General features: G+C 41.7%; 1 long non-coding RNA gene across 1 annotated transcript in view; it reads right to left on the reverse strand.

The window, feature by feature from the left end:
- Nucleotides 1–25,255, reverse strand: part of LOC149122879 (uncharacterized) — a 35,097-nt gene extending 9,842 nt beyond the window's left edge. The window contains exon 1 of the long non-coding RNA XR_016219292.1: nucleotides 25,139–25,255. This is a non-coding gene — a long non-coding RNA (uncharacterized LOC149122879). The remainder of the gene's footprint in view (nucleotides 1–25,138) is intronic.
- Between the last annotated feature and the right edge of the window lie 1,791 nt (nucleotides 25,256–27,046).

A 27,046-nucleotide genomic window follows, 5' to 3' on the forward strand; every position in this document is an offset into this window, starting at 1 on the left:
CTCTCTCTCTCCTTCTCTGTGTGTGTAACTCTGACTTTCAAGTAAAATAAATAAATCTTTTTTTTAAAAAGGACTAAATAAAAAGGAAGGTGAAGATTACAAAATTGTTTAACTTTCATTTAAGAAATATAAATTTCCAAAGTACAGCTTTTGGATTACAGTGGCTTCCCCTCCCCCATAACTTCCCTCCCACCCATAACCCTCCTATTTCCTGCTCCCTCTCCCATCCCAGAATATTACAAAATTATATGAAGGACATTTGTACAGTATACAAATATACTAATATATTCTAATGTAATATTTGAATACTTGAAGCAGGAAGGCTAAGTACTTCTTTGCCAAAATAACATGTTTTGTCCAGTGTAAAACCCATTTGCCATCCCAATACACAAAGGGATTTGGGGCAATAAGGAAAAAAGAAGTCCACACATGCAGAAATGTTAAGCAAAACAAAATAGAGAATGTATTTAGTTTCATGCAAATCACATGAGAATTAGTAGTATTCCACAAATTTCCAACAAATATTTTTAACTTTAATGAATGAATGAATTTTCAGTTACATAGCAGAAAACTTCTACCCTCTCCCATAAAACTGAAAGAGAAACTTTTCAAAAGTAAAAACGGATGAAAGAATTCTGCAATACACGTTAATGTTAAGTAGCCCAGCAGAGTTTATTTAGAAATACAAACACACACACACAGAAAATAAATACATTAAAATCTTACTGAATAGTTCAGTAATAGTTCAGGATCCAATATAGTGTGCAAAAGATTCTGGATTTCCCAGTCACTTTGTATAGGAAATGATTTGCTTTGCTATGTAGCATGTAACTTTAGATTCCTGAACACCTCCACTTTGCTTCTTACCCTGAGTCCCAGCAAATACAGGAACACAGCTGTTGAATCATTCATTTTCTGGATTTGGGAATATCAAAGAATTAATGAGTATAGAAAGTTGTACAGCAGAGACCAAGAATATCCAAGGGAGGTCAGGAAAACCAATTGAACAAGTCAAAATACTATGAATGTATACTGAATGCTCTGTTTTTAATATGTCTTACTTACCTAAAAAGACATGAGGGCTATTGCTCTCTCTCTTAATACAACTAAGGAGAAGATATAACCAATGCTCGAGAAAAATGAATAGACAGCAGAGCTAATACAAAATCCCAAAAATCCAAAATAGAATAACTGGATATGCACTCCTTACACACATCCTGAAGTGGCAATGAAGTAGAACAAATCTAAAATTAGAAAAAATTCTTTTTTTAAAGATTTATTTATTTATTTGAAAGTCAGAGTTACACAGAGAGAGGCAGAGAAGAGAGAGGGGTCTTCCATCGACTGGTTCACTCCCCAGTTGGCTGCAATGGCCAGAGTTGCACTGATCCAAAGCCAGGAGCAAGGAGCTTCTTCCAGGTCTCTCACATGGGTGCAGGGGCCCAGGAATTGGGCCACCTTCTACTACTTTCCCAGGCTATAGCAGAGATCTGGATCTATATGAGATACCAGCACTGCAAGTGGTGGTTCTACCCACTACACCACACTGCTGGCCCTGAAAATTCTTGTCAAATTAAGAACATTTAACCTTTGTTTTAGAATGAATTATTAAAATATCTAAACTGGGGGAATACATAATTTCTTTCTTTAGAAATCAGAAGAGAAAAACAACACTTCAAGGCTACTGTGACACCACACAGAAGGAATGGAGAATCATGACCTCAATTAGCCTAGGGACAGAATAAAAGGGAGGGAAATAGGAACAACAGAATTAAGATGAATAAGCTTTGACAGCTGAGAGAATATGAATGTAAAGAAAAGGCATGCAGTTAACTGAAACAATAGAGATAAGTCTGAGAGGAAAAAACATTGTTAAGACATATTAATGGGGCCATAGCTGTGGCTTAGTAAAGTCAAAAAAAATCTAAAATTTGTTTTTAAATTATATAATTAAAAAAGATAAAAAAGATGTTCAATCTAAGTCTCTACAGCATAAGATAAACATCAATTTTCCCAGGTTCTCTTTGCATTTATTAACAAAGTTTCATGGGTATAATCACTAGAGTGGCTCCAATAAGTCTTTTTATAAAACTTATCTTTTATTTTGACAGGCAGAGTGGACAGTGAGAGAGAGAGACAGAGAGAAAGGTCTTCCTTTTTCTGTTGGTTTACCCCCCAGTGGCTGCTGCGGCCAGTGTGCTGCGGCCAGCACACTGTACTGATCCAAAGCCAGGAGCCAGGTGCTTCCTCCTGGTCTCCCATGCAGGTGCAGGGCCCAAGCACTTGGGCCATCCTCCACTGCACTCCTGGGCCATAGCAGAGAGCTGGACTAGAAGAGAAGCAACTGGGACAGAATCTGGTGCTCCCACCAGGACTAGAACTCAGTGTGCCTGAGCCACAGGTGGGCCTCCCTCCAATGAAAGGGGCTAAAATCCATCAAAATAAACTCTAGGCACTGTCCTTGTGCTCCCAGTGACTTTTTCACTCTAGGGTATCACAAACCTTCTGAATTCTTTAGATCACCTGTGATGTCCATTTGTTCTCAAAGATGCAAGTAATTTCCCCTCTTGGAACCTTGTTATTAACTGTGCTGTATGAGAAATGAAGTCTCCTACACACCTTGTGCTTTTGATTCTCCAAATCATGTTGTCTGCTAGGACTTTGGCCATGAATATAGGACAGCAATACCTGAACATGATTACTGAGATCTCCTTAATAAAGGATAGATTGGGGCCAGCACTGTGGTGCAGTGGTGTAATCCTTTACCTGCAGTGCTGGTACCCCATATGTGTACCAGTTCTAGTCCCCATTTCTCCTTTTCCCATCCAGCTCTCTGCAATAGCCTGGGAAAGCCGTAGAAGCTGTTCCAAGTGCTTTGCTCCCTGCCAAAATGTGGGAGACCTGGAAGCTCCTAGCTCAGATTGGCCCAGCTCCAGACATTGCAGTCATTAGGGGAGTAAATGAGCATATGGAAGACATTTCTCTCTGTCTCTTCCTCTCACTGTCTGTAAGTACACCTGTCAAATAAATAAATAAATTCTTTATATATATATGTGTACATTTATTTATATTTGCATGTATATAAATATATTCATATATATTCTATCGTTTGAGGTAAGTCAGCTTGAGCATGTCCCGAATTGCACATCTCTTCCCTCTCTTACTCCCACTCTTATATTTAACAGAGATCACTTTTCAGTTAAGTTTCAACACTTGAGAATAACTGTGTATTGATTACAGTATTCAACCAAAAATATTAAGTAGAACAAATAAACAACAAAAATACTGAGAGGGATAACGTGTTAAGTTGTTCAGCAACAGTCAGGGCAAGGGCTGATCAAGTCACCATTTCTCATAGTGTTCATTTCACTTTAACAGGTTTCCTTTTGATATATAATAATTATAAACAGATAATATCCAAGATGGTGGAATAGTGAGGGCGTGCACCGATAGTCCGGGAAAATTTAGTTTAATAAAAGCAGAGTTACAGTAGCCTCAGAAAAAGGATCAGGAAAAAAATTGCAGAGGAAACTCTTCCGGAGCTAGTGGCTGTGACTCAGAGGACCTACTGGGACAGCAGGGTCACCCACCGCACGGAAGCCAAAGTGTGGGAGCCGCAGAATCTGAGCGCCAGTGTGGGAAGGGGGGTCAATGTGACACAGACACCAGCGGGGAGAGGAGGGACGCTCAGGGCTCCGAGTCCACACATCAGTGCTGGAAGCGGAGGTGAGCTCAGTAACCGGAGACATTGGCGGGGAAACGGCGGACAGAATTTTAGAGGGAAGCAGGCTTTGAAGCGGGAAAGTTCAACAGACTGACTACAGGAGAGAAGGAAAAAAAAAGGTGGGGGTGTACTGGTACAGACAAGTTCCTCTCTCCCCCAACCTTGCAAAGGCAAGCAAGAGACAAAGAGCTGGGATATACATAATAAAAGAGGAGAGTTAAGGCTACAATTCAGTAGCATAGGCAACCCAGTGGGAGCTGCAGGAGAAATGGAGCCTGCACAGACTCTTTGGGTAGAAGCCAGAGATCGGAAGCTAAATACCATCCATTCTGCTCAGCCTTGCAGTATTACTTACGTCCTGAATAAAAAATAAAATAAAATAAAATAAAGAAATGAATAAATAAATAAATAAATAAAGAGAGATTTACCATGCATAACCTGAGGGTGTCACCTTTGCACACCTGTAACCCTGAAGAACCAAGCAGAGCTCTCAGGCCACACCCATCTCAAGCCTCCAAGGCTCCTCCAACAGCAGGCAGTCCACTTAACACGGACATAGTATAAAAAAAAAAAACACCTCACAGTGAGGGAAAAAGAATTAACCATGCCAAGCAATAAACACAGAAATCGAGGGAACAAGATCAACAATGACACTATGATGCCTCCAAATAAACAAAACACCCCAAGCCAAGATTATGAAGATGATGAGATAGAAGAAATGCAAGATATGGATTTCAAAAAATTTATGATAAGAACATTTAGAAGTTTTCAAAAGCAAATCCTTGAACTACAGAAATCCTTATTGGACAGGGTTGAAAATCTCTCTCGTGAAAATGAAATTTTAAGGAAGAATCAAAATGAAACACAGAAACTAGTAGAACAGGAAAGTGTGATAGTGAAGAGAAATCAAAATGAAATGAAGAGCTCAATAGATCAAATGACAAACACATTAGAGAGCCTTAAAAACAGAATGGGTGAAGCAGAAGAGAGAATATCGGACTTAGACGACAGAGAACAGGAAACGATACAGTCAAACCAAAGAAAAGAAGAGGAAATGAGAAATCTAAAAAATATTGTTGGGAATCTACAGGATACTATTAAAAACACCAACATTGGAGTTCTAGGAGTTCCTGAAGGCATGGAGAGAGTGAAAGGATTAGAAGGCCTTTTTAGTGAGATACTAGCAGAGAACTTTCCAGGTTTGAAGAAGGACAGAGACATCCTAGTACAGGAAGCTCATAGAACCCCCAATAAACATGACCAAAAGAGATCCTCACCACGACATGTTGTAATTAAACTCACCACAGTGAAACATAAAGAAAAGATCCTAAAATGTGCAAGAGAGAAACATCAGATTACTTTCAGAGGATCTCCAATCAGACTCACAGCAGACTTCTCATCAGAAACCCTACAAGCTAGGAGGGAATGGCGAGACATAGCACAGGTGCTAAGAGAGAAAAACTGCCAGCCCAGAATATTATATCCTGCTAAGCTCTCATTTGTGAATGAAGGTGAAATAAAGACCTTTCATAGCAAACAGAAATTGAAAGACTTTGCCGCCAGTCGTCCGGCCCTGCAAAAGATACTACACTCAGAAACACAGAAACACAGCCATCAATATGAAAGAAGGTAAAGGAAGAACACCTACCAGTAAAAGAGCATGGGAAGCTCAAAGCATATACTAGAAAATATCTCTGGGAAAATGGCAGGGCAAAGTCACTGCATATCAATAGTCACATTAAACGTTAATGGACTTAACTCTTCAGTTAAATGACACCAATTGGCTGGTTGGCTTAAGGAAAAACACCCAACTATTTGTTGCCTACAGGAAACACATCTCTCTCTAACAAAGAGGCATGCAGACTGAAAGTGAAAGGTTGGAAAAAGATATTCCATGCCAACAGAAACCAAAAAAAGCAGGTGTACCCATATTAATATCAGACAAAATAAACTTTAATACAAAAACTGTTAAGAGAGACAAAGAAGGGCACTATATAATGATTAAGGGTTCAATTCAACAGGAAGATATAACTATTATAAATGTATATGCACCTAATTACAAGGCACCGGTCTATTTAAAAGATATGTTAAGGGACTTAAATGGAGATTTAGATTCCAATACAATTGTACTGGGGGACTTCAATACTCCACTCTCAGAAATAGATAGATGATCCGGACAGAAGATCAACAAGGAAACAGCAGATTTAATCGACACTATTGCCCAAATGGATCTAACAGATATCTACAGAACTTTCAATCCTATATCTAAAGATTTTACATTCTTCTCAGCAATGCATGGAACCTTCTCTAGGATTGATCACATACTAGGTCATAAAGCAAGTCTCAGCAAATTTAAAAGAATTAGAATCATACCATGCAGCTTCTCAGACCACAGCGGAATGAAGCTGGAAATTAGCAACTCAGGAAACCCCAGAAAGTATGCAAACAAATGGAGACTGAGCAATATGCTCCTGAATGAATGCTGGGTCATTCAAGAAATCAAAAGAGAAATCAAAAACTTTCTGGAAGTAAGTGAGGATAACAACACAACATATAAAAACTTATGTGATACGGTAAAAGCAGTATTGAGAGGCAAGTTTATAGCAATAGGGACCTATATCAAGAATTTGGAAAGGCACCAAATAAATGAGCTTTCAGCGCATCTCAAGGACCTAGAAAAACTGCAGCAAATCAGACCCAAATCTAGTAGAAGAAGAGAAATAATTAAAATCAGAGAAGAAATTAACAGGACTGAATCCAAAAAAACATTACAGAAACAGATGGATAGACCAATGGAACAGAATTGAAACACATAATATAATATGATATATTATAATATATATTATATTATAATATATAATGTAATATAATATATTATATAAAGAACTATATAATATAATATATTATAATATACATACATATATATATATATATATGATGGACCAAAATGTGGCATTCTCCATTTGGCAGAAGGGACAGGCTCCAATATCTACTGTCTATGTCTGTATGTCAGTATAATGCAGGAGGTAACCCCTCTACCAAATAAGAAAAGCTATTTCAGTTCAGCTGGACATCATTCTGCTGACTGTTGACCTTATTACTGTTAGTCTGGATGCTTTCATTGGTTGTAATCCAGGACCCAATTTTCCCATAGATATAAACATCATCAAACATGAAAATTTGGTAAGAAAAGCTTAAACTGAGAGTTATGATTAATAACTATTTTAATAAAATTTCTCAGAACCCATCTAATCCAAACCTTGGACAATTGGAAGCTGTTGTATTTGGCCCACCCATAAATGAAATGGATTCTAAATCCTTTAACTGCAAGGAGAGTATCATAGACATTAATGCTCCAAACTGATCCAGTTCCCTGCTAACGTGTCTGGAAAAGCGGCACAGGATGATTCAAATATTGGGGCTCCTGCACCCATGTGAGAGACCTGGAAGAAGCCCCTGGCTCCTGATATCAGTCTGGCCTAGCCACAGTCATTGCAGCCATTTGAGGAGTGAACAAACCAGGAGGAAGATCAATCTCTCCCACTCTCTCTTTCTAGTGCTGCCTTTCAAGTTCTTAAATAGATCTTTTAGAAAGTAGATCACTTCAATAAATTTGCCATTGCTCAGTCATGATGACTTTTACTATCTTAAGTTCTTTTTCAAAAGATTTATTTATTGGAAAGGCAGAAAGAGGAGCTGGTGGTTGTGGTGAAGTGGACAAAGCTGCTATCTATTTCATTGGCATCCTGTATGTGCACCAGTTCAAGTACCAACTATTCCATTTCTGATCCAGCTCCTTACCAATGGACTGAAAAAGCAGTGAAAGATGGTCCAAGTGCCTGGGATGCTGCCACGCACATCGGAGGAAAGCTCCTGGCTTCAACCTGGCCACACTCTGGCTATTGAAGTCATCTCAAAAATGAATTAGGTGGTAGAAGATTTCTGCCTCTCCCTCTCTCTGTAACTCTTTCAAATAAGTAATTAAATATTTTAATATGATAAAAAAGGCAGAGAGACACAGAGACAAAGCAAGAAGGAAAGAGAAGCAGAGAGATCTCCCATCTGCTGGTTCACTTTCTATATGGCTACAACTGTGCAAGACCAGGTTCTCAAGTCCCCATTTAGGTTACAGTTCTCCAAATTAGATGACAGGAATGAAAGAATTTGAGCTATCATCCATTGCTTCCCAGGGATATTAACATGAAACTGATTTGGAAGTGGAGTACCCAAAACTCAGATTAGCACTGCAATATAGGATGTGGGCATCTGTTGTGACGGCTAACAAATTGGAAAACCTAGAGGAAAAATCAACAGATTCCTGGACATACACAATATACCAAAATTGAGTCATGAAGACACATAGAAAAGCTAAACAAATCAAAAACCAAGACAGAGATTGGATGAGTAATAAAGACCCTCCCAACAAGGAAAAGTCCAGGATCAGACAGCCTCACTATTGAATTCTACAGGACTTTTAAAGAACTAATTCCAATTCTTCTCAAACTATTCAAAGCAATTGAAAGAGAGACAATCCTCTCAAACTCCTTCTATTAACCCTGCAGCACCTTAATTCTTAAACTAGAAAAAGATACAGTGGAGAAAGAGAACTATAGAAAAATATCCCTGATGGGGGCCAGTGCTGTGGCACACTGGGTTGATCCTCCACCTGTGGAGCCGGCATCCCATATGGGTGCCAGTTCTGGTCCCGGTTGCTTCTCTTCCAGCTTTCTGCTCTGGACTGGGAGGGCAGTGGAGGATGGCCCAAGTGCCTGGGTCCCTGCACCCACTTGGGTGACCAGGGAGATGCTCCTAACTCTGGCTTCTGATTGGACCAGCACCACCTGTTGGGCTATATGGAGAATAAACAAGGAGAGAAAATACTTATGTCTCTCTGCCTCTGCCTCTGCCTCTCCCTCTCTGTAGCTCCACCGTTCAAATAAATAATTCTTTTGAAAAAGTCAACAAACAATAAAGGCTGGTGGAGAGGTAGAGAAAAAGGTACCCTAACCTGCTGTTGGTGGGAATGAAGCTAGTACAGCCATTATGGAAGGTAGTATACAAGTTCCTCAGAAATCTGAAAACAAACATACCATATGATCCTGCCATCTGACTCCTGGGAATTTATCCACATGAAATGAAATAGAATATGCATAGGCATGAGTTATCTGTACCCTCTTGTTTATTACAGCTCAATTCACAATAGCTAACATGGAATCAACCCAGATGTCCATCAACTGGTGACTGGAAAAAGAATATGAGCTATATATACAGTGTAAAATACTACTCAGCCACAATTGAGAATGAAATCCTATCTTTTGTAACTAAATGGATGAACTGGAAACAATTATGCTTCATGAAAGAAGCCAGTCCCCAAAAGACAAATACCATATGTTTTCTCTGGCTGGTGGTAATTAATATATAGACAACAAAAAGTAGCATAGGAGTTAAATTGACATTTTGAGATTTGAATATTGTTCATAGCACTTTTCTGTACTCTTTGATAGAGTATACAACATATACTCATTGATATTTCTGCTACTACTCGCTGAATTCTTTATTTTGTAGAGGGTTAAAGCTTGTGATTCTAAAATAAAATCAAAGCATGCAGCTGTAAAAATTAAAAGAAAATAAAACAAGAAGGAGGGAGTTGGAAATATGAGACCAAGGGAAGATAGGGTAGGATGTTATCAGTTTGCTCTTAAATCTGTATATATAAATTACATGAAATTTGTTCACTTAATATGCATTTAAAAATATAAACTTAACACTAGAAGAAAAAGACCTGAGATCAATGTTTTCTGGATCACCACTAATAAAATTTAGTCTTCATTTATGTCTGACCATATTTAATTTCTTATTTATTTATTTTATAAGAAAATTAACATCACCATTCCTAACAAGTCCATCCTGCTTCATCCATATCTATCAGTTCCCACTCTGCTAATAATTTTTCATGTACTTAAATCCATATCATCTTAAAAAGATGCAATGCGGGGCTGGCGCTGTGGCATAGCAGATAAAGTTGCTGCCTGCAGTGCTGGCAAGGCATATGGGTGCCAGTTCAAGTCGTGGCTGCTCCACTTCTGAACCAGCTCTCTGCTATGGCCTGGGAAAGCAGTAGAAGGTGGCCCAAGTCCTTGGGGCCTTGCACACATGTGAGAGACTTGGAAGAAGCTCCTGGCTTTGGATCGACACAGAGCAGCCATTGCGGCCAACTGGGAGTAAACCAGCAGATGGAAGACCTCACTGTCTCTGTCTGTCTGTCTGTCTGTCTCTCTCTCTACCTCTCCTCTATTTGTGCAACTCTTTCAAATAAATAAATAAATCTTTAAGAAAAAAAAACCTGATTCATGTTATTATTTATGTGTTTTAGAGGCTTTGCAGATGTTGATTACATGTGCCATGAAAACCCATTAAAATGCAAATCCTATAATAGGCAACTCCATGTTCACCAAACGTAAAATCCAGTGCATGTGTTGAGAAAAACACACTAGCAATAAATTTCAAAATGCTGTTAAATATTATAAGTGGCTGTCAAAGAGCTAAAAATCTGACAGTGACTCATTATATCATTTATTTAGTACATAATGCTGAGAAAATCAGAAGTATTTGTTAAAACTTCTGCTAAAATGCACTAGATTTATAATTTTAAATGCATCTTTCCTATATGTAATGCAGTCCTGTGCTACTTTAGAGTATCAGAAATTAAAAATGTTGGACTGTTGCTGTGGTGGAGCAGGTTAACACCCTGGCCTGAAGTGCCAGCATCCCATATGGGGGCCGGTTCAATACTCAGATGCTCCACTCCTGATCCTGCTCTCTGCTATGGCCTGGGAAAGTAGTAGAAAATGGCCCAAGTCCTTGGGCCCCTGTACCCATCTGGAAGACCTGGAACTAGCTCCTGGCTCCTGGCTTTGGATCAGCACAGCTCTGGCAGTTGCAATCAATTAGGGAGTGAACATTAGATGGAAGACCTCTCTCTTTCTCTCTGGCTCTCCTCTCTGTTTGTAACTCAACTTGTAAATAAATAAATAAATAAATAAATCTTTAAAAAAATTAAGAAATTTAAAATGTGAAAGGTTTTTAAAAAATGTATTTATTTATTGTGAGGCAGAGTTACAGATAGAGAGAGGAAGAGAAAGAGAGATCTTCTATCCACTGGTTCACCCCTAAATGGCCAGAATGGCTGGAGCTGGGCCGATCTGAAGCCAGGTGCCAGAAGCCAGGAGTCAGCAGCTTCCTCCAGGTTTCTCACATGGGTGCCGGGGCCCAAGCACTCAGGGCATATTCCACTGCTTTCCTAGGCCATTAGCAAAGAGCTGGATTGGAAGTGCAGAAGCAGGGACTCAAACTGGTGCCCATGTGGGATGCTGGTGCTGCAGGTGGATGCTTACTCTACTATGCCACAGAGTGGGCCCAGTGAAAGGTTTTAGGAAGACATCTTTCATGTAGACTAGGCTGCAATATTGCAAGGTAAGGTTTAGCTTTTATTCCCACACATCAGTATTCATCTTTTAGCAACTATAAATACTGAATATCATACATATATACATAAATATAGGTAACTGCAGATTTTGTTGTCATTCTTTCTAATTCTCTTTTTAATGTCTGCTAATAGGCCATCTTATGGATTATTATATTGATGTTACCTGTACACAACCATCAGGCATTTCCACTGTTGAATGTGTTTATGTGTACAGGCAGTTTTGTTTGTGTGTACATGAATGCACATTTGATGGAGATAGCACTGACAGTAATACTGTGAGAAATCCTAACGCTGATTTCATACTTTCTGTCCTCCGCAGAGATGGCTGTCATTGAAGTAGACCACAGGGCCCCCTTTTGCTGTTATAGACTGAAATGTGCCTCCCTAAAACTCAAACACTGAAGTGCTAACCACCAACATGACTCTACCTGAAGAAAGTGCTTTTAAGCAGATCAAATGATAGATGTGTCTTCCTCATTGGAGAAAGTCTTCTGGAAAAATTGAGCCTATTAGGACCTTGATCTGATATTTTCAACCTCACAACTCTGAGAAGTAAAATTCCATGATTTAAATCATATTCTCTGTGGTATTTTCTTAGCAAATTAATATATCCTCATTTCTGCCAGCATGTTCTGCTGTCATCTAGAAGGTCCTCGTGATTAGCAGACACACATAGAAACTAAAAACTATGATTTTAGATTACCAAGTATCTACTAACACAAAAAAGATATCCCAGAAGCAACCTACTACCATCCTCCAGGACCCAGAAAAAAACAGGAATGAGTCAAGTTGCAAGGCAGTAGAAAAAAGTGAATAATGAAAGATCACAGCAGAAATAAATGAGGAAGGGTTTGGTGCTGTGGTGTAGTGGGTTAAAGCCTTGACCTGCTGTGCATGCATCCCATATATTGCTGCTAGGAGACCAGGTGCTCCACTTCCAATCCAGCTCCCTACTAATGCACCTGGGAAATCAGTGGAAGATGGCCCATGTTCTTGGGTGCTGGCACCCACATGAGAGACTTGGAAGAAGCATCTGGCCTTTCAAATAAATAAATAAATCTTAAAAAAATAGAAGCAGTGTTAGCACTGTTGGAAAAACAGACACATAGTTCAATGGAAAAGAATAGGCAGCTGAAATAAACTGACTTTTCTACAGGCAACTCCTATTTAACAAAGGAAATAAAACAAACAGGAGAAAGAAGAATCCCTTTAGCAAATGGTTTAAAGGAAAGTGATTATCCATAGGTAGAAGCCTGAAAATATGCCCCAATACCTCATACACTATGTAAAAGCAACTCAAGGTGAATTAAAAGTCTAAATATAAAACCAAAAACTAAGTAAACATATGAGAAACTGTAAAACATTAGCATAGACAACAGTTTTGGGTAAGATTCCAAAAGCACAAGTAACAAAAATAAAATATACAAATTTGAGCATATCAAATTAAGATACATCTTCACAACAAAGTAATCAACAGAGTGAAGATACAATGGGCAGAATGGCAGAAAACATTGAAAACTCTGAATATGACAAACGATTGATAGCCAGAACATGCATATATAGAACTGGAAAAACTCCAAACAAGAAGCAAAATGTACAGTTAAGAAATGGGCAATGATCAGAATAGATGTTTCTCAGAAGAAGAAATCTAAATGGTCAAGACATATATGAACATGCCCAATATCACTAGCCATTAGGGAAATGTAAACCAAAACCAATAGCAGACTCCATCTGTGGGAGAAGACAATGCTTGGGTTTTCATTTGTGCAACAAGTGGGTTTAGAGGACCCTGTTCACCATTAGAGGGCAGAGTCTACATGGAAGTAAGGAAACCTTAATGTTTTCCTAATGGGCTTGTTAAATTCTTGACCAGTGCCTATTACCTTTGCCACATACTTTCCAGTCTCACTACTTTCCTTCTTCCTCTTCTCTGTGGCTTGCAAAACCAGTATACCTTCTATATACTGAGGATACTTTTGTTTTGTTTTATTCCTTCTGTCTCATGATGTTCCTCTAAGAAATCACAACCCTCAAAGTATTCATTCATTTATGCAGTCTGCAGTTTTCATGGGCTACTACATGGCAAAGTACTAGGTTAAAGGAAAGGTATAGGTCAGGAACTGAGCAAAGTTCACAATGATGAAGCCATTGGGGAAATGAACCTGATGGAAGACCTCTCTCTCTCTCTCTCTCTCTCTGCCTCTCCTCTCTCTGTGTAACTCTGATTTTCAAATAAATAAATAAATCTTTAAAAACTAACTAAATAAATATAGTAATAACCTGGTGGCAATACCTTTCTATCAGAACATGTGAAGCATTCAAACACAGTTTGTCCCAGAAAGTCAGCCATAGTTTTCAAGGGCACATCTTCTACTCCACTTGCGGACATCTCTGTGGGGGGAAAGGGGCACTTATTTCTTCCCCTCTTCTTTCTTACCACTCTCACAGTTATAACTTCTATAGATGCTTCCACAGACAAGTCTCTATGAAATTGTAGAACTAATATCCTCCCATGTCAAAAATGTTATGGGTTTAAACACAGAACCCAAAATAAGACAAGTAACTGGCCTTCTTAATTACACAGTGTGGAATGTAAGATTCTCAGTGGCTCACTGGGTAACTGTAAAGTACTGGGCAGAGGAAAACTGTTACTTATCTGTATTTATGATGCTGTAATTCTCCACTTTATGCAAACTCAGATTAAAAGAGCTCCAGTTAGTGGGCAGCACTGTTGCATAGTGGGTAAACCTACTGCCTGCAGTGTCAGCATCCCATATGGGTGCCGGTTGGGATCCTGGCTGCTGCACTTCCCATCCAGCTCTCTGCTGTGGCCTGGGAAAACAGTCAAAGATGGCCCAAATCCCCTATCTCCTGCACCCACCTATGAGACCTGGAAAAAGCTCCTGGCTCCTGGTTTTGGATCCAAACAGCTCCAGCCATCTATCTCTGCTTCTGCCACTCTGTAACTCTGCCTTTCAAATAAATAAATAATTATTTTAAAAAACAGCTTCATCCCAGAAGAAGCTCCTGGCTACTGGCTTCAGACTGCCACAGCTCCAGCTGTTGCAGCCAATTGGGGAGTGAACCATCGGATGGAAGACCTCTCTCTCTCTCTCTCTCTCCTCCCTGTGTAACTCTTTCAAATGAATAAATAAATCTTCAAAAAAGTAGCTCCAGTTATTGACAACACAGTAGACTTGCATTGATTTTAGTTCCCTTCTCACTTTGCAAAGGGATCAGTGGCAGGTAAAAACAGTTGACAGCCTTGCTAACAGGAGAAGAAATAGTTGAAGACAGAAAATGAAAAGCAGCCAAATAAATCATCAAAGAAAGAGAAGTGGACCCCATCCAACACAAACCTTTAAAAGTGGATGCTCACAATTAACGAGTGAAACAGCTGCCCACTGAAATCTTTTCTAGGGAGGGAAGATGTCCTAAGTTCTGCTTCTGTAAACTCCAGTCATAAATCTGTCCTAATAAATCTGTCCCTGGCATCTCTTTTACAAACATACTGGACCCACTGACCATTGGAAATGTGGTCCTAAGTCATGTAGGCTGCCATTTAAACTCACCAATGCTGTAACAGCTTAGAAACTTGAATTTGATGCTCAATTCTCAGGAAATCATTCCAGTTGAGCCTAGGGCCATTAATACAAACTCCTTGGATTCTCCACTGTCTCTGTGCCTGTTTGAAAGAAGGGAGTTTTCCCACCCCAGGTTTCTGTAACAGCTTCAAATTCCAGATTGGAAAAATCTGATAATTAATACTTGAGAGGGATCAATGCACAAAGCAGCTATTCATGCTTCACACTGCTCCCTCTGGGAAAAATCTGAACACTCAGGGAAACACCCGGCAGGTGTGTCCACAGGGACCCCACCAGGAAGATGAGGTGCAGAATGAGAGCAGTGGGGCAGATCCTAGTCAGATCCTCCTTCCCACCCCTCTGCTGCCCCAGGCTCCCTGCTGAAGGCCATTCAGCCCCACCCTGCAGGAACCAGCCCAGGAAACATCAAGAGACCTGGCCAGACTGCATTCTGAGACCACCCACAGTGGGAACCCGGCTTATTTAACTGTGGAGAGCGGAATCTTTCTGCCTTCCTTTTCTGCATGTGCAGGTTCCCAGAACGGTGCCCTTTCTCTCCTGTAACCACTAAATAAAGTACATTAGGGACAGTTTGGGTGAGGTTCTGCAGGGGAGAGTCTGGGCGCTGGGAGCCTGGGAAGCAGAGGTGGGAGACAGAACAGCCGGGTCCCAGCCCTGACCTCGGGGGAAACTGCCATGATCTCTGGTGCCCAGGCACCCACCCTTCTCCCACACGCATCTCCGCCCCTTCCTGCATGCCAAACCTGCAGCAGAAAGTCCTGGGAGCAGGTACCCTTTCTTGTGGACACACGGGGAGTGAAGCGGGGAGTGCAGGGAAGAGAGTCCCTGGCACGTGGGACCCACAGGCGGAGGATGAAGAGGGAAGAAGCAGCAGGAGGCAGGCTTGGGGTGAGCACTCGGAAACTGCCTGGGATCGCATGTGCAGAGCAGGAGATGCAGTAAATGCCAGAGAAGGAGCAGCACAGCCCCCAGGGCTGACCTTGAGCAGGGAATGAACTCCCTCTGGTCCAACTCAGAGCCCCATGGACTGGCACTAGCACGCACATGCACACAGGCATTCGGAAGGCAGAATACATTGGAGCTCCTGGGAACTCTGGGTAATGGAGTCCAGGCCGCAGCATCCCTAGAGACACCAGCTGGCCCTCCCCAAGGGCTGCAGTCTGGGGTGGGTGTCCACAACCAGAGGGCATTTGCTTTTGTTAAGTCCCTCCTTCCTTTCCTTCCCACCCCAAAATCTCAAGGATCAGTTGCTGTTCTTCCTTTCCTGAATCAAATCTTAAAGAGTGACACTGCTGCTAACTGACCCCAAATCCTGGCTCCCTCATAACCTCTGTCTCTTCCAGAAAAATCTTATTTACTACTTTGGCCCTAGAAATCATAAATGGCTATGATAGAATGTAACTTTTAACAGAGGTGTAGAAGGCACGGTTTAATATCCAGTTTTGAGAATACAATTTTCATTTGTGCTTTATTGATGTTTATAGATCTTTTAAGATTTATTTATTTATTTATTTGGAAGTCAGAGTTACAGAGAAGGAGATGCAGAGAGAGAGAGAGAGAGAGAGGTTTTCCATCCACTGGTTCACTCCCCAATTGGCAGCAGCGCCACAGCGCCGACCCCTTATAGTTCTTTTCAAATCATTTTACACTGTCTTTTTATTCATCTAGTACAGAGACAGAAGAATGGACACAGAGCTTACATAGCTGAGTATTCAAGGAGACAGGTTAAGGGGTTAAATGCCTTATATCATATCATTTATACCTTAGATTAATTCTGGGGACAGTATTATCTGGAGTTTACAAAGTAGAAACTGAATGGAAAGAGATTAGAAAAACATGGTGTTTTTTAATATCATTAAAAAGACTAAGTTAAAGGCCAATCAAGGGGCCAGCACTGTGGCATAGCAGGTAAAGCTACCGCCAGCATTGACATTCCATATGGGTGGAGGTTGAGTCCCGGCTACTCTGCTTTCAATCCAACTCTCTGTTATGGCCAGGGAAAGTGGTGGAAGATGGCCCAAGTCTTTGGGCAGCTGCACCTGTGTGGGAGACCCAGAAGAAGCTCCTGGCTGCTGGCATTGGATCAGTACAGCTCCAGCCATTGTGACCAATTGGTGAGTGAACCAAAAGATGGAAGATTCTCTCTCTCTCTCTCCCCTTCTACTCTGTGTAACTCTGACTTTCAAATAAATAAATAAATCTTTTTTAGAGAGCTAATCAACATATAATACTAGCTTAAAAATCTTTCTTTTGTCTTGGGTCTCAGTTTTTAAAATCTGATTTCTCAAAGGGAAAAATGTGAGAGAGATGAAGAGTACCTAAAAAATAATTTACTGTAATTATTTACTGTAATAATTTACTGTAATGATTTACTATAATTACTGTAATAATTTACCATAAAGAACCACATAGGATTATAACGTCTAGAAAACAAAGGAGATTCAAAGTTGCTATTATTTCATGGTTATTTTTCTTATTTTTAATATCAAGGTGGTATATAAATATTACGCACTCCTAGGTATTTGTGTTGTTTGATATGTTTTATTTTTTAAGCAGAAATTCAAAGAGATAACTGGGTAACATGGAGTTCTGTGTTTCTGATTACTTCTCTCAATTAGAGATCATGGGATTAGAGTTGGTGCTAGATTAAGAATGCTTAAATCTTTATCCACTGACTTCACACCAGCATTCACTATGTTAAACAATATTCTTTGGGTAGATTGCTCTTTCTTGCCAGACTGTAAACTTCATGGGGTCTAGAAACATATTTGCTTTGACACTAAAACTCAGCATCTTGACAGTCATTTAGTTGAATAAATAAATGATATAAAAATAAATATTTCTGCCTCTCAATAACTGCCTAATAGAGAAGGAAATAGAAATCAATTTGATGACTCTCAGTATTAGGTGAATATATAATTTGTTGTTCTGACATAAGCTTGGTCATAAAAAGGGCATATTAATAATTACACAGAGTTGAAGTGTATGAATACCTAGGGCCAAGCGGGTTAAATGTTCACCCTAGCTATGTAAGGCATTCTATGTCATTAGGAGAGGGAGGAGGAAGAGGGGGGGAGTGTAGGTGGGAAGGTGGTTACGGTGGGAAGAATCACCATGCTCATTAATTAGCAGCAAAGAGAGAATCTGTGATCATTTGTTGCTTAAGAAAGGGTGATAGGCATTATTTAATTATAATGCAGGCATCAGTGTTTTCCTGTCTCTGAAATAGGAAGTCTATAACTCAGAATCCCTTGCTCTTTCATCAAAACAATTCAAAACAAAAACCTAATTAAGCATAAGAGGAAGTTATGCATTAGAAGTCTATTCTAATCTCTAGGAGGTTCAGGAGTTGGAAAATTCATCCAAAATCTTGCTGCAAAATGTCCCATACATTTTCCATGACCACTACCCGTAAGCATAAGCTCTTTTAAAGAAAAGATTTATTTATTTGAAAGTCAGAGTTACACAGAGAGAGGAGAGGCAGAGAGAGAGAGAGAGAGAGAGAGAGAATCTTCCATCTGCTGGTTTACTCCCAATTGGATGCAATGGCCAGAGCTGAGCTGATCCAAAGCCAGGAGCTAGGAGCTTCTTCCAGGTCTCCCATGTGGGTTCAGGGGTCCAAGGACGTGGGCCATCTTCTACTGCTTTCTCAGGCCATAGCACAGCTGGATCGGAAGTGGAGCAGCCAGGACTCGAACCGGTGACCATATGGGATGCTGGCACTGCAGGTGGCAGCCTTACCTGCTACGCCAGAGCACCAGTCCCCATAAGCCCTATCTTCTGTAGAACCAGCACCCCAGACACCAGCCACCACATGGCATCCCATGGCACACTCACCCCTGGCAGTGTTCTGCAGCTTCTGCTCCTCTCCACTTTCACTGGAAGAATCTGCAACTCCTTTTTTTCATGCAAGTAATTCTGATTCAGATGATGTCCCTGACACAATTGGTTGGCAAGTGCCATGGCATGTGTCCATGACCTAGCTAAATGCAAAGCTGGAACATTTTAAACTTTTCACTGCCATGGTGAGACACGGACTCCATCTAATGAAGTAGGGGATTTTTCAGGGAGTCTAGAGAATCAAATATGACAAAATGACAAATCTTAACCAAAGAGTGCCATGGTAGAGATGAAGAGAACCCAAAATGTATTTTTCTATCTTTTCTGAGTTAAGTGACTAAAAACAAAGCCAATGAGGGTGAAACAGACCCATTCTGAAAATTCCTTAACATCTTCATTTCCATCCAAATTAATAGATTATTTGAAGAAAATAAATTTTACATAAATGAAAATGCAGTACCACAGACAAGCGTACAGTACATAGGCCCTCAGTTAGCTTCAAGCCATCTGGGTCCATTAATGTGTTCTTCCAGAACCAAAGCTGCAGTACAATAGAACCACAGCCTCTGACATTCCTCCTCCACCCTGATGGATTTTGGGTTTTCCTCCCACCTCCCCTCTCCTGTGAATACATCAGTAGCAGGACAAATGGAATCCAAAGATACGATGATGTTATTTAACGTGGAATAAACATAGTGTTTTAGTCAGTACAATCCTCAATACTACAATAATAATTCTGAGTTCAGTGATTATGAAAGTATATGAAATCTATTCCTAAGTAATCATAACATCAAGAGCTGAATGTAGACTTTCAGAGTGAAAGAAACAGAGAATTGTGTAGAGATGTGTATCTCTATAATACAGATTTACCGCTGTACTTTATAGACAGTACACCATGTTTGTATTTTCTTTTCTTTTTTTTTGCATTCCGGCTTAGTTTATTACATCCAGCTTGTCACTTTGGAAATTTTATGATTAGACACTAATATACGACAAATTTTGAATCCTTACAGATAATATAGAGCACCCTAGGCCCTCCCAAGGGCAGGAAACAGACCAAGAGCTCATAGACTGGCTGCAACTGCAAGAAGCAGATGAAGATATCATCAGAAAGATACATATTCCTGAAGTGTGGCTGCTGAGCAGTTCTGCCCTTATGGATCTCATCTCTGTTTCAGATCGTTAAAGAAAGTTACATGCTTTTTGACATTTCTAAAGATTTCACTAATGAGAATCTAAGATATCTTCACTATGCTAAGAGCCTCAGAACAGCCCAAAGACTTGGGCCATTTTCTACTGCTTTCCCAGGCCATAACAGAGAGCTGGATCAGAAGAGGAGCAGCAGGGACTAGGACCGGAGCCCATATGGGATGCTGGCACTTCAGGCCAGTGCTTTAACCCGCTGTGCCACAGCACTGGCCACAATGTAGTATTTCTAATAGAAGAGTTGGTTAAGTCATTAACTCCTCTAAAATACAAGTTAAGTGTTAGTTTTTAAACTTTGATTCATTCATGAGAAAAATAAAAGGTTAATTTTCTCTTTGCTTCTGGGTATGTAAATTTTATTCTAAGAAATTAATCATGACTTTTACATCTCAGACCCTATTATGAGTAAGTAGAGAATATTGTGGGGTCATACGCTCATTCTATCAAAGGAACATTTCTCCAATTAAAGAAAACATTATGGGCATCCCATATGGGCACTGGTTCGAGTCCTTGCTGCTCCACTTCTGATCCAGCTAATTGCTATGGTCTGGGAAAGCAGTAGAAAATGGCCCAAGTGCTTGGGCCCATGCACATGCATGGGAGACCTTGAAGCTCCTGGCTCCTAGCTTTGGATGAGCCCAGCTCCAGCCATTGCAGCCAACTGGAAAGTGAACCAGCAGATGGAAGACTTCTCTCTCTCTCTATGTAACTCTGCCTTTCAAATAAATAAATAAATATTTAAAAAAAAAAAAAGATGTCCAAGTCTTACATCAGAGTACTGGGGTTCAGTGCCTAGCTCTGGTTCCTAACTCCAGCTTCCTGCAAATACCGATGCTATAAGGCAGCACTGATGGCTCAAGTATTCAGGTTTCTGCCCACACATGGGAGATTAAGAATGAGTTCATGGGCTGGCGCCATGGCTCACTTGGTTAATCCTCTGCCTGTAGCACTGGCATCCCATTTGGGTGCCGGGTTCTAGTCCTGGTTATTCTTCTTCCAGTCCAGCTCTCTGCTGTGGCCCGGGAGGGCAGTAGAGGATGGCCCAAGTGCTTGGGCTCCTGCACCTTCATGGGAGACCAGGAAGAAGCACCTGGCTCCTGGCTTTGAATTGGCATAGTGCCAGATGTAGTGGCCATTTGGGGAATGAGCCAGCAGACAGAGACCTTTCTTTCTGTTTCTCTCACTATCTTTATCTCTACCTGTCAAATAAATAAAAAAAAAAATTGAGTTCACACTCCTGGCTTCAGCCTGACCCAGTTCTGGCTGTTGCAGGCATTTTGGGGAGTAAAGCAGAGAATCAGAGTGCATTTTCATTCTCTCTCCCTCTGCCTCCCAATTAAGTAAAAAAAAATTAAAGAAACTCAAACTGGACTAAAGGTGATAATATAGGTAAGTGTCCCACTTCTTTCATATGACCAACCACTAGGTACTAAAAGTTTTCATTTTTTTCCACTCACCACATCCTTTTCCCATGACATTTAATTTCCTAGGTTTTAATTTTTCTTTTCCCTAGGTAAAATGTGACCACTTGGTGCCAATGCTGTAGCATGAGGTAAGACGCTGCCTGCAATGCCGGTATTCCATATGGGTGCTAGCTGAGTCCCTGCAGCTCCCCTTCCAAACTGGCTTCCTGCTAATGGTCCCAGAAAAGCAACAGAAGATAACTGGGGCCCTGCCACCCACATGGGACACCCAGATGAAGTTCCTGTCTTCAGTCTGGCCCAGCCCAGGCCACTGCAGCCACCCGAGGAGTAAACCAGCAGATAGATAACCTCTCTTCCACTCTGCTACATTTTCAAATACATGCATGAATCTTCCTTTAAAAAATAAAAATAAAAACCACTTAAGCTTTCAAAGGTATACAAGAAAGAAGCTTACAGCACTGATAAATTCAGGACCTAAAACATCTTAATGATTGAAAAAATCAAAGAAAAGAGCAATATACAGAAAAGCATATATTTTAGTCCCTAAATTTCTAAACCATGAACATGATTATTACATAAATATATTTATATATTTATAAGATTTGTTTTATTTACTTGAGAAAGGTATTCCATCTGCTGGTTCATTCCCCAAATTACTGAAAACCTGGGGCTGGGCCAGGGCAAAGCCAGGAGTAGGGGCCAGTGCTATGGCACAGCAGATTAACACCCTGGCCTGAAGCACTGGCATCCCATAAGGGCACTGGTTCAAGACCCGGCTGCTCCACTTCTGATTGAGCTTTCAGCTTATGGCCTGGGAAAGCAGTAGGAGATGGCCCAAGTCCTTGGGCCCCTGCAACTAAGTGGGAGACATGGAAGAAGCTCCTGGTTCCTGGCTTCAGATCAGTGCAGCTCCAGCCATTGCAACCATTTGGGGAGTAAACCATCAGATGGAAGACCTCCCTCTCTCTCTCTCTCTCTCTCTCTGTGTGTGTGTGTGTGTGTGTGTGTGTGTAACTCAAATAAACAAATCTTTAAAAGAAATCCAGGAGTCAGGGAAAATTCATCCAGGTCTCTCACTTGGGTGCAGGACCCAAGGATTTGTACCATATTCTTCTGCTTTCCCAGGTATGTTAGCAGGGAGCTGGATCAGTAGTAGAACATGCAGTTGGTGCCCATAGAGGATGCTAGTGCTGCAGGTGCTGGTATAACCCATTTTGCCACAGTGCTGCCCTGTAACAATTTTTAATTCCTAGTAATTAACAGGGAAGAAAGAAGTATGGCAGGATACCTTTTTTAAAAAAAATTATTTTATGTATTTGAAAAAGTTATATAGAGAGGTAGAGAGTGAGGTAAAGAGAAAGAGAGAGAGAGAGAGAGAGAGAGAGAGAGAGAGAAGAGAGAATCTTCTGTCTGCTGGTTCACTCCCCAAATGGCTACAATGGACAGAGCTGAGCTGATCTGAATCCAGGAACCAGGAGCTTGGGCAAAAAGGCCCAAGGACTTGGGCCATCCTCTACTGCTTTCCCAGGTGCATTAGCAGGAGGCTGGACTGGAAGTGGAGCATCTGGGACTCTACCAGCACTCATATGGGATGCCTGTATTTCAGGCCAGGGCTTTAACCTGATGTGCCACAGTGCTGGCTCCAACAGGTGACCTTTTACTCTCAATAATCTCTTCTTGGTATTGGCAGCAGTTTATAATTTTTTGTTTATTTGCCTTCTTCTTAATCTATATTTTCAAAAAATTACAAAAAGTTCCAGCACCCTGAGAACCTCCATCACAAGGGCATACAATCAGATGTTTGTCCAGAAAAGGGTGGTGTAGATGCAACGTGGAAAATGCAAGGTGAGTTGATTCATCCTTCTCAGGCTGTGGTTTCCATGGGCAACTTTTACAACCAACTGCCTTATTTGTTCCTCTTCCACAGAGTGGAAAACATGTTAAGTCATCCTATTTAGCCAAAAGCCAGTGGCAGCACTTAAATATGTCATCAATCCAGGGCCAGCATTGTGGCACAAAGGGGTAAGTTGCCAACTGTAACAGCAGCATGCCTTATGGCACTGCTTTGAGACTCACCTCCTTCATTTCTCATCCAGCTCTTTGCTTGGGAAAGCAGCAAAGATTGCCCAAGAGTTTGGGTTCCTGCACCCAGATGGGGGACTGGGACAGAGTTCCAGGGTCCTGGTTTCGGCCTGGCTCAGCCCCAGCTATTGTGGCCATCTGGAAGTGAGCCAGCAGATGAAAGACAGAGATCTCTCTCTCTCTCTCTCTCTCTCTCTCTCTCTCTCTTCCTTTTACCTAAACATACATTACATAAATAAATGAAAATGCATCCATATAGCAACTTTTTGAGGAAAAGTCTTCTGATTATTGTAGGTATTGTCTCAATGCATAAAAATATTCAGACACAAAAATTATAAACTGATTTATATTTATATTTTGCAACCACATACTTTTCAGAAAAAATTGTCTGCCATTCAGTATCAGGTATCAGTCTGAAAGCATTCATTAAAAAAATCAAGTAATTTTACTAAACACAAAAACCTCTAGTATAGGCTGCATATAAACCAGTTGCTTCCATGGGTATATACAGATTGATTTTTGTTAATTTACAGGGATCACTGCACTTCCCTGGCATGGAGCTGTCTGAAGAGTTTAAACACTGAGGGTGTGGCATTATTTCTGATATTTGCTTATTATCCAGAGTGCATTCATTAAATATCTATCATGAACTTCACACTCTATAAATCTGTTTCAAATATGTTGGTATTTAATGGTACTTACACACTTACAAACTGAGCTAATCCTCCTAACTTCTCTCTGGAATAGCTATGCCTTTGACATTGCCTTTTTTCACACATATGGAAATGCATAATATGCTTCTGTATGGTACTTCAGAATTTATAAAAGGCTTTTCAGGTAAGATTTACATAACATCATGTGAAAGTGGCCAAAGGACACAGTCTTCTCATTACTGAGGGGAGAGGTATGAAGTGACTCTCTGAACAGTTACTCAGATTCTATCAGTCAGGTTCAGAATCTTATTAGGTATCAGATACACATCTAGATTTTTTCCCCTACTGTCTCTTTGTCAGAATTCCCAGCCTATGAGTGAACTTCAGTCTGAATGAATGCTAATATTCAAGGTTCTAAGTGAAAAAATTACTGAGGTTTGTATTGGTGAGTAAAGCATGTGTCTAAATGTTACTTGTATTTAATAATAAGTATTGAATCATATGAAACTGAATATAAGATTATGCAAATTTTTAAGATGAAGAGCATATATTTAAAACCACATTCTTAAATTTTGCAAATGTGTTGAAACACCTTACTGGAGCATGTGTTTGGCATAGTGGGAAAGCCTTCCACACCCCAGTCAGAATGCCCGGGGCTCAAGCCCTAGCCCTGCTTCTGCTTCTGGCTTCCTGCTAACAGAACCCTGGGAGGCAGCAGCTGATGGCTCAAGTACTTGAGTCCCTGCCACCTATGTGGGAGACCCACACTGAGTTCCTGGCTTCAGCCTGACCCAGCTCTGGTTGGTGCAGACATTTGAGGAATGAGCAGTAAATGGAAGGGCTCTCTCTGCTTGCAAATAAACAAAAATAAATATAAAAACATTTTCTTAAGGTGTCTTGCTCACATCTAAATGATTTTCCTTTTCACAGTAAAATACCTAGCTGTCCTCTTTAGTAGCAATGCATGTTTTGCTCTCCATGTCCACTCCTAAGCTCCAAGTACTGGCAGCTCACCTTAGCATGGTGACTGGTTCCAATGTTCAAGTACTCATCTCCCATTCTCTTTTGGTGGGTCTACCAGAAAGAAAGGAGAGTGTCTATAGTGATTAATATCTTACTGTTGCTCTTGCTGTCCACCTGCAGGCCTGAAGGATAACCAACTGAATACACACTGTGAAGTTCTGGACGTAGTTTCCAAAATTCAGTCACTTTGCAGCTGAGGGACACTGTCCTGTCAATCACCTGAAAGCCTGCAGGAGTAGGGAGAAGCTGTGTTTGAAGAATTCACAAATACAGTGCATTGAAGCCAACCACTACCACCCCCACCACACCCCTAATTCAGGGTTCTGGCAAACCCCAAACCAGGAGTTTGGGACCAGGAGTGGTTCAGGAGGTGACCTCGACTCCTTACTCTGAACAGCTCCAAAGTGCCTGGTGCACCCAACAGGAGCTCAGCGCCTTGACTTCCTGCCCTCCTGCCCTTGCCACCAGGACGCCCGGCTCCCAGAGCCTCCAGGAGGCCTGCAGCAGCCCTGCAGGTCCAGGCGCACTGGGATGTGCATCCAGAGCTAAACCAAAATACAGGCCCAGCTCAAGTGTCACCTCCCCACAAAGTCACTGTCTCCTACTCCCTCCCGGAAGGCTGCAGGCCAGCACCCAGCACCGGGAGTCATGGCATTTGGGGTTCACCCGCTCTCCCACAAAGGAAGATGCCCCCATAGGAACCCCACTCCACCTGCAGGCAGGGCTGGGGGAAGAAGGGCCGAGCCAGCCTCCACCCTAGGACTGCAGCCTGGGAAAGTCCAGGGCCCCAGTGCCCTTGCTGGGCATGGGGTCTCCCTAAGTGTGCTCTGAGTCAGGGCCTCAGCCATCAGCAGCTCCCTTGCTTCCAGAATCTGCTGCAGGGCAGCTCAGGCTCGACCTGGCGGGGGGCCTTGGGCCAATCCTCACTGCCCTGGGGCAGGACCAGGGCTGCCAGATGCGCCCCATGCCGGGCTGGCTATAAAGGTGGTGGTCATTGGTGGGCATATGGTAGTTGCAGTGTGTGCGGGTGACGTGGGTGGTGTTAGGTTCTTGTCCATTTTGTTCCTTGGGGCTAGAATGCAGGTGGTGACCTGAGAGTCAGGAGGGGCAGGAGAAGAAGAGACAGACCTGGTGAGTGTGACCACCCACCTCTCCTGCCAGCCCTGCTGGCTGAGGCTTGCAGAACGTGCTGCACTTGGGGAAGCAATGAAGGCTGAGTCTTAGCAGGAAAACCAAGTGTGCGGTGCTGATTTGCTCACTGACGCAGCATCTGTGTGGTCTGCATGGGCAAACAGGGGGAAGGGCTTGGTAGGAGGGCTCTGGAGGCGCACTGGGCCCTTTTGCAGCTGCCTGCTGTAGGCATCCAGGGCAGCAGAGTCCTGCGGGGTCCCTAGAGATCCTGGCTGTGCTGTGCTTCCATCATCCACCCTCCTGCACTGCTGCTGGGGGCAGTGCTTCTGCTGTTGATATCTCATTCGAGTCCATGGTCATTTTCTCATGATGGGCTGATCTCACACAGTGACAATCATGGAACAAATCACTGTTCTGTGGCATCTGCCTCCCAGGAGCATTGCAGGTGGACAGGGGGACATGGGTGACTGATGGCACCTCCTGTGAGTGGTCTCTGGCCCATCCAGGACCGAAGGTGGAAAGGGAAGCAGAGGAGCCGGCTCAAGGCAGTCCTGCTGCGGGTTCCATCAGGAGCAAAATGTCTCCCGATTGTGGTAAACCTTGCAGGGAAACTGTCTCCTTTTGTGGGCCAGAGACAGCATCTGCTTTATTAGCTGTGCAGTGTATTGATAATTAAAATTTGGGCAGTCCTATCTTTAGTCCTCACAGTGTAGTTACATTCTGAGGAACTGATGAAACTGCTCAGTACTTCGGGACTGAGTGTAATATTAGGTGGGTAAGCCTGTTGTTGGCTTTTGGTTTATAGCTATTAGGTGACTTTATTTGGTAAAAATGCATTCAGGCTCAGTAGTGTACTCAAGGATGACCACTTA

This window comes from Oryctolagus cuniculus, chromosome 13 (assembly GCF_051225735.1).
Source record: "Oryctolagus cuniculus isolate XC-2025 breed Fujian yellow rabbit chromosome 13, ASM5122573v1, whole genome shotgun sequence".
NCBI lineage: Eukaryota > Metazoa > Chordata > Mammalia > Lagomorpha > Leporidae > Oryctolagus > Oryctolagus cuniculus.